General features: G+C 46.0%; 1 non-coding gene across 1 annotated transcript; it reads right to left on the bottom strand.

The window, feature by feature from the left end:
* Nucleotides 1–1,219: 1,219 nt before the first annotated feature.
* LOC149910133 (5S ribosomal RNA) lies at nt 1,220–1,338 on the bottom strand. The gene has a single exon (XR_016458250.1). It is a non-coding gene; the product is annotated as a 5S ribosomal RNA (ribosomal RNA).
* Between the last annotated feature and the right edge of the window lie 6,862 nt (nt 1,339–8,200).

The raw sequence follows: 8,200 nt of genomic DNA, 5'->3' as shown, positions 1-8,200 counted from the left end.
AGTTAAACATACCCTCTTGACTCTACAAGAAAATAGTAATATGAATGAAATTGTTGAACATACTCTCATATTAAGAAAATAGCGATATGAGTTTTGATATTTCACTCAATATTATTGCGGTTTAAAAACACAAGCGGCTCTCAACCATAACATAGATATAATTGACTTTCCATTTATTCCTTTAGTCCTGGTATACTTAACCTTATTCCTGAAATTCAAGGAAACTTAAGGACCTTATGAAGCCCCGACCTCAATATGCCTTTGAGATAAATTAAACATGAATATGTTATTAGAATAATAATTATTATTAATTGTGTAGATAAATAATTTGCTTCTCCCATTATTATATTGTATTTTAGATACTACTTGAACTTTTAAAATCTATTAATAATAATATCTTATGTCTGGTATAAGTTCCTAATTTTGTTCCTAATGTTTGGTATATGTATTATACTAAACCCCTTGGTAATTAAGAATCATAAATAAATAAGACAGACAAAAATCATTATCCATATAGAAAAAAGAAATAAACAGAGATATTAAGTATGTGTTACGTATTTTATAAATTTACCAAAACTGGCATTAACTTTGCACAAGATAAAAATTCTTTACAAGACATAAAAAGAAAACCGAGAAATAACCCTATATTGTGTTAACACGCCTCACTAAACATGACAGCCATAAAAGCTCAATTTTCAGCATTTAGATTACCCTGACATCGCCGACACTGACAACGGTGTGACAGTGACGGGCGTATGTCGACGTCATCACCGTCACGTTCAGCCCCATCGGTACCAGGGTATCATGAAGCAGGAGAGATCGAGCGGCGTTCTAAAACCGGAGTTGTTTAGAAATAGAACGCAAAGGCGGGAAGTTCACAAATAGATATTTTATGCGCGCTCGTCTAATGACGAGCACTTCTTAAATATGGAACGCTAGTGGGAGCTTTTGTTTCTACAAGTTCACAGATTACGTATCCAGTAGTTAAATACAAGTACAGGCACAAAGGAAAGTTCAGTTCATACTGACGAAACTAGTAAAATATTCAAGACATGGCGAGATCCCTGTGAAAAAGAAAAAAAAACCTTTGATTTTATTTCGTTGGACTAGTGTAAAAGCACTAGTGCAAAACACATAACAAAAGAGTGAATTCTAAACTACGTTTGGAAAATTTCATGATAAAAAATACAAAATAAAAGCTTCAGGAAAAGTTACAAAAAGCCAACATCACGCGGTGTTCCCAGGCGGTCACCCATCCAAGTACTGACCGCGCCCGACGTTGCTTAACTTCGGTGATCGGACGAGAACCGGTGTATTCAACGTGGTATGGACGTTGGCGATGAGTAATTTGAAAATATTATACATAATGATTTATACTATACTCTAACTTCGTTATAAGCTCCTCAGATTTGGTTAACATACATGCAAAGTATAAATGAATTTATTCAAATTCAAATTCGTTTATTCAATCAAACTTAACCTAACCTTAAAGCTAAATACATTTGGTGGTAATTGTATAATGATAGGTAGGTATATCAATCAACGGTTCGAGACTTTCTTTGCTAGGTTACCGAGTAGATGACCTGTATTAAAGATATCAGTTCCTAATTTATGTAATTTTGATAATAATTAGATTTAAATAGATTCTATCATCTACATTCAGTATTCACATTTCACGTTGCAGATTAGATTTAATAAAGCTTAAAAATTCTTCTATCAAATGATCCTGAATAAAACATTAAAAATAGCTTCTTAGTTTGCCTAGCTCACTCCATACATTTTTGTCCAGAATTTCACATAGGTAATAACTAATAAATAAGAAAAAAATTCTTAATCCGCCTTTAACATTACATCCACACACATTGCAAGCGCGTAACAGCCAACCTTTTCTCACTCAATAATCTAGATTGACATTAATACAATGAATAATGTCAATTATCAATAATTATGTTTGTACGTTTACTTTTACGGTAGGAAGTGGGCAAGGTTGCCACCAACGCTAGTAGCAAGTAAATGTCAAACATATCTCTTGTATATTGTCAAAGAATAGTTTGATGGACTGACAATAAATAGGACTGTATTTTTTAGGAATGAATTTTGAATTGTACGATATTTGTTTGTTTTTATTTACACGGATGATAGTGGTATAGGATGTAAGTCAATTTTTAGTACAAATACTTATCGTAGACTTCGATTCGATTGGTCGAAATAAATTCCTATAAGATGTTTCCTTGCAGTAAAAAAGATGTCACAGTCAAACTTACTGTAAAAGTAGCCTTGTTACTACGTAAAAGAAAGACACAAACACACTATCCCGTTTATAATATTCGCTCGGAATTATGGATTCAGACGAAAATTTATTTATCGTATAGACATTATTTTTATAAATTAAAACCCGACTTTAACTTCCATTATTGAACACAATAAGCAAATTAATACTATTGACTATGTAGATGAATTTAAATATAAGAGTTTTGGAAATCAAATACAGAAGGCCATAAATTTGTCTTAACAAAGCGAAATTTATTAAAATACAGAATTTACAGCGTCCCTTTGAGTTTATAAATATTTATTGCTACGATATTTCAAATTGGATCCACGTATTTATCTTTAGCCACAAAACAACAAAAACATTTCTTATATATATAAATTTAACTTTCCTTCAATTTTAATATATTTTAAAGTTTTTAAAAGTATCTAATTATTTCATAAAAAAGAGCGTTTGGGCCGAGCTCACGTGTCAGAAGTGAAACTTCTTTGGCAAAACCGTCGCCTTACTCCATGACGTGATGGTATTACCATGACGTGGCCTAGAAACTTTAGTCTCAAAGTGCCTAAAGAAGTATCGCTTCAATAAAAATAACTACGTTAAAAACAACCGACTTCAAAAACGGAAAAGACAAAAATAGAAAGATATGATATTATTAATTACTACATATTATTTAGATGTGTGTTGACTTTTCCGTTTTTGAAGTTGGTTGTTTTTAACGTAGTTATTTTTATTTCATACTTTTAAGTGTATTTTACAACACGAATCAAACGAGCCCAATCTCGATAAAGTTGAGTCAATATATTACTAAGTTCCTATAATGGCCACCTTCCGATTCCATCATCAAATCAGCTCTATGTCATGATAATGTTTCATCGCTATCCAATTTATATACGTATACAAAATTTCAGCTCAATCGGTTACCGGGAAGTGAATCAAAGTTACTTGCTACATTTCAATTAAGTCATCGAGATCAGTCAAAAATGCTCATAAAATAAAAACTACTGAGCCTATCCAAATAAAATTTTTATGGGACCAATTCAACACCATTCCGCATCAAACAAAAAAAGAATCACGTAAATCGGTTCAGAAACCACGGAGAAATCGGTGTACATACATAAAAAAAAACATACCGGCCGAATTGATAACCTCCTTTTTTGAAGTCGGTTAAAAATATAAAAAAGCCAGCTACGTGCTTTCATTGTTTAAATGTATTTCAACATTTTTGTTCTAAAAAATATTACAATTGCAAAAAGAAGACATTTATTTATTAATTAATTAATTATATTACAAGTTGGCTTTGCACTAATAAACTAACACTTGCACAATCGTCCAATTACAACAAATTCATAAAGAAACTGTATTAAATGTAATTCTCACGCTACATTTAAATATTAACATAAGGTGTGATTCACACAAGAAATCATTAAAATACAGCGTACGGTTTCATTCCACGGTACTATATATATACGGAGCCGCCCCGCGCCGTCCTGCTGAAGATGTGTCCAGTTACCGTCGTCGGCCCACGGGGGGAGGTATCGACGCACGCACTGCTCGATGAGGGCTCCACCATCACCCTCATTGATGAGGACCTGGCGCAACAGATCGGCGCCGAAGGTCCCGCCACGCCGCTCCGCATCCACGGGGCGAACATGGAGCAGATTGAAGAAGGAAGTCGACTGGTGACGGTGCAGCTGCGGGGGCAGAGCGACGGGACACTACACGACCTGCGCGCCCGCACAATGAAGAAGCTACAGTTGCATCAGCAGTCCATCCCGGGTTCCCTGCTTCGGTACAGACACCTGCGCGACATACCGGAACATGAGGTATGTTACGAACAAGCACGCGCGGGTGTCCTGGTGGGTACCGACCACTGGGAGCATATCGTGACAAGAGAACTTCGGACGGGCGGCGCCGACGAACCTGCCGCCTCCAAGACAAATCTCGGCTGGGTGATACATGGGACAACGCCGCGTCGAATGATCGTCGAAAGGGACTGCGTGCTTCACGTCCGAGAACAGCAGCAAGCGGACCTACGGCTACACAACCTGGTGGAAGAACACTTCAAGATAGAATCATTGAACATAGCCAGTAGACCGCGCATAGGTGAAGCCGACCGACGAGCAACGTCAATCGTCGAGATGACTACGAAGAAGACGCCGGGCGGGTATGAAATCGGCCTGCCATGGAAGAGGGATAATGTCCGCATGCCGCCGAGCTACAATGCCGCGCTGCGGAGACTTCTGAAGATTGAAGCCAAGATGGACGCCGCGCCGGAATTCGCAGCCGAGTACACCAAGCAGATGAACAACTTATTTGAGAAAAGGTATGCGGTTCCATGCGACGGCAGTGAAGGCGAGAGCAGCGTGTGCTGGTACCTGCCGCATTTCGCTGTGACCAATCCCAACAAGCCAGGGAAGCAGCGATTGGTTTTCGATGCGGCAGCCAAAAGCCACGGGACTTGTTTAAATGACGAACTGCTTGAGGGCCCAGACTTGCTACTATCACTGCCGGGTATATTATTTCGATTCAGGGAAAAGGCAGTGGCAGTCACGGCAGATATAGAGGAGATGTTCCTACAAGTAAAAATAAGACCCGAAGACCAGCCAGCGCAGCAGTTTTTATGGAGGGGGAGCCGACGCGACACGCCGCCACAGCACTACAAGATGACGTCCATGATATTCGGCGCAGCGAGCTCTCCGTTTATGGCGCATTACATCCGTAATCATAATGCGCAGCAGCACGCAGAACAATATCCAATGGCGTTGGAAGCGATAACGAAGAGCCACTACATGGACGATCTGGTGGTGAGCTACGCCGACGCGGAGGAAGCCAGACAAGCAATCGAAGAAATACGGACGGTGCACGCGGCGGCAGGCTTCAAGCTACGAGGATGGAACGCCAGCGATAGGAGCGTGCTGAGGGACGTGCCACGAGAACTGCACGCCAGCACACCAACGCAGCTGGGAGGAGCGCAGCCAGCCCCGAAGATCCTCGGGCTAATTTGGGACGCCGAGCAAGACGCGCTAGGATTCAACACAGCGATGAACAGGGTACCGGTGGAGGTGCGAGATCGCAAGCGCCCGCCAACCAAGCGCGAAGCATTAAGTGCGGTAATGTCAATTTATGACCCACTAGGCCTCTTAAGTTATTTCACCATCCGTGCTAAAATCATATTGCAGAGCCTGTGGCGCCTCCAAATTTCATGGGACGAACCAATACCTGAAGAAGAGGGCGAACAGTTTGCGGGCTGGCTGGCGCAGCTGGAAGCGGTCGGCGCGCTACGTTTGCCGCGATGCTACGCAACGGACAACGTCGAAGACATCGAGCTGCACGTGCTATGCGACGCCAGTGAACAAGCGTATGCAGCCGTGGCGTACTGGCGTATGCGGCGAACGGACGGCAGCATACAAGTGAAACTCGTCTCGGCGAAAGCAAAGGTGGCACCACGGCGCGCGCAGACAATCCCGCGCCTAGAGCTGCAGGCGGCGGTGATCGGCGCCAGACTCGCTGATCAGATAAGAAGAGAGCACAGGTATGACATATCTCGTACTTGGTTTTGGACAGACTCATCGACGGTGGTGCACTGGGTGCGCAACGATGCAAAGAGATACACGCCGTTCGTCGCGCATCGCCTCGGTGAGATTGGAGAACTAACACAAAGGGAAGAGTGGCGGTGGCTGCCGACTCATGAAAACGTTGCCGACGACGCCACCCGCCTAAGTTTCACCACGGGACATGATCGATGGTTCCAGGGTCCAGAATTCCTGACTAAGACGGAGAACCAGTGGCCCACGGAGAAGGAACTTCGAGAAACTGCGGACGAGGCTGATGTACTGCATGTAAGCGAGCTGCCACGGAAGATGGAATGGCTGCCGGATCCAGAGCGCTTCTCCAAATTCCGCACACTGGTGGGAGCAACAGCAAGGGTGCTCGCATTCATTGACATACGCATCAGACACACGGCGACGAGACTAGAATGTCGCCACCTAGAGCAAGCCGAACGACTGTTGGTGCAGCGCGCACAGAACGACAGCTTTGGAGAAGACATAAAGCGAATCAAGGACGCGCGCCCCATCAGCAGATCCAGTAGACTGTACAAATTGGACCCGGTAATGGAAGACGGCGTGCTGAGAGTAAGGGGCCGCATAAACGCAGCCACGGCACCAGACACAATGAAGAAGCCGGTAATCCTCGACGGCCGGCACAGAATAACCAGACTAATAGTGTTACAGGAACATTGTGCCGCCGGACACGCCAACCGCGAGCGCGTCACCAACGACCTGAGGCAGCGCTACTGGGTCATCCACCTGCGGCCTACAGTGCGCGCTGTGGAGAAGAACTGCGCGCTGTGCCGAGTACGCCGAGCAATGCCGCAGGTCCCAGCCAAAGGGGACTTGCCGCGCGCTCGCCTCGACCCGTTCCACCGACCCTTCACCAACTGCGGGGTCGACTACTTCGGGCCAATGATGGTCAAGATCGGACGAAGAAGAGAGAAGAGATGGGGCGCGCTGTTCACATGCCTGACATCGCGCGTGCACCTGGAGCTCGTCGCATCTCTGTCAACGGACTCAGCCATCATGGCGCTGAGAAGGATGGCAGCTCGCAGAGGGTGGCCTCGTCTGATGTACTCAGACAACGGTACAAACTTCAGGGGCGCCGATCAAGAACTGAAGAAGGCGTACAACGAGTGGGCGCCGGCGCTACAAGAAGAAGCGCTGCGCCACCGGATGGAGTGGCGCTACATACCGCCGGGTGCGCCGCATCAAGGCGGTGCATGGGAGCGGCTGGTGCGGTCGGTGAAAACCGCGCTCGGCGCGACACTACGGGAGAAGGCGCCGCCAGAAGAGGTGCTGCGGACTCTACTCACCGAGGCGGAGTTCGCGGTGAACGCGAGGCCGCTGACTCACGTAAGCGTGAGCCCAGACGACCCCGAAGCCCTCACGCCCAACCACTTCCTGTTGGGCTCCTCAACGGGACTGCCGACGACGGGGCCGTGCGACGAAGCAGACCAACGGACCTGGCGCGCCAGCCAGGCGCTCGCCGACCACTTCTGGCGCCGATGGATCAAGGAGTACCTACCGACGCTCGTGCCACGGGGGGAGGCGCGAAAGGACACGCGACGCCTCGAGGAAGGTGACGTGGTCATCATCGTGGACCACATCTTGCCGCGCAACACATGGCCCATGGGGGTCGTGGTGCGCGTTCACGCCGGGCCGGACGACGCTGTGCGGGTAGCCGAAGTGAAGACCAAGAGCGGGATCTTCAGACGCCCCGTCAGCAAGCTCGTCGTGATGAAGGAGGCTACGCAAGCTACGCCGGGGGGAGGACTGTAAAGGACGAGTACATGCAGGCGGCAACGGGGCTCCCCGCGCAGCGACTCCACGTGTATGGGGCGGACTATCAACACTGCACGTGGAAGAGAGGCGCACCGCGGTTTCGACGAGGCGCACCGCGGTTTCGCCTATCGCGCTGTACTCAGTACGCCACGTGCATTGCGTTTACACGTGGAGGAGGCGTGGCCTAGGCGGCAAATGCAAGACAGCCGCCGCCGCTTTTGGATGCCGCCGCCGCTTTGAGTCTCGCCGCCTTTTGGATGCCGCCGCCGCTTTGTGCCTCGCCGCCGGGCGGCCGCTTTGAATCTCCCCGCCGGCGACGCATATAAATAGCACGAATTTTCAAATGCAGTTCAGTTCGAGCAAGTGCTTACTCCAGACCAGTAGCGAATAAGTACTAATAGTGATCGGTTAGAGCAAGTCCTTATTACAGACCAGTAGTTAATAAGTACTAATAGTGATTAGATTTAAATTATAATTGTAAAGAGAAAATATATGTACTTATGTATGTCGAAGGAAGGGTTTTATTTTGAACACAAACCCCAAAAATTATACAGTCCACAACATGAAGTCTATTACTTCAATGCATTGTGTG

The sequence above is a fragment of the Colias eurytheme genome, chromosome 2 (genome assembly GCF_061535395.1).
Source record: "Colias eurytheme isolate Ceu_HAF_F1 chromosome 2, ilColEury1 Martin Lab GWU primary, whole genome shotgun sequence".
Classification (NCBI taxonomy): Eukaryota; Metazoa; Arthropoda; class Insecta; order Lepidoptera; family Pieridae; genus Colias; species Colias eurytheme.
Note: the sequence above shows the minus strand (reverse complement) of the source record. Positions and strands in the feature narration are given on the sequence as shown.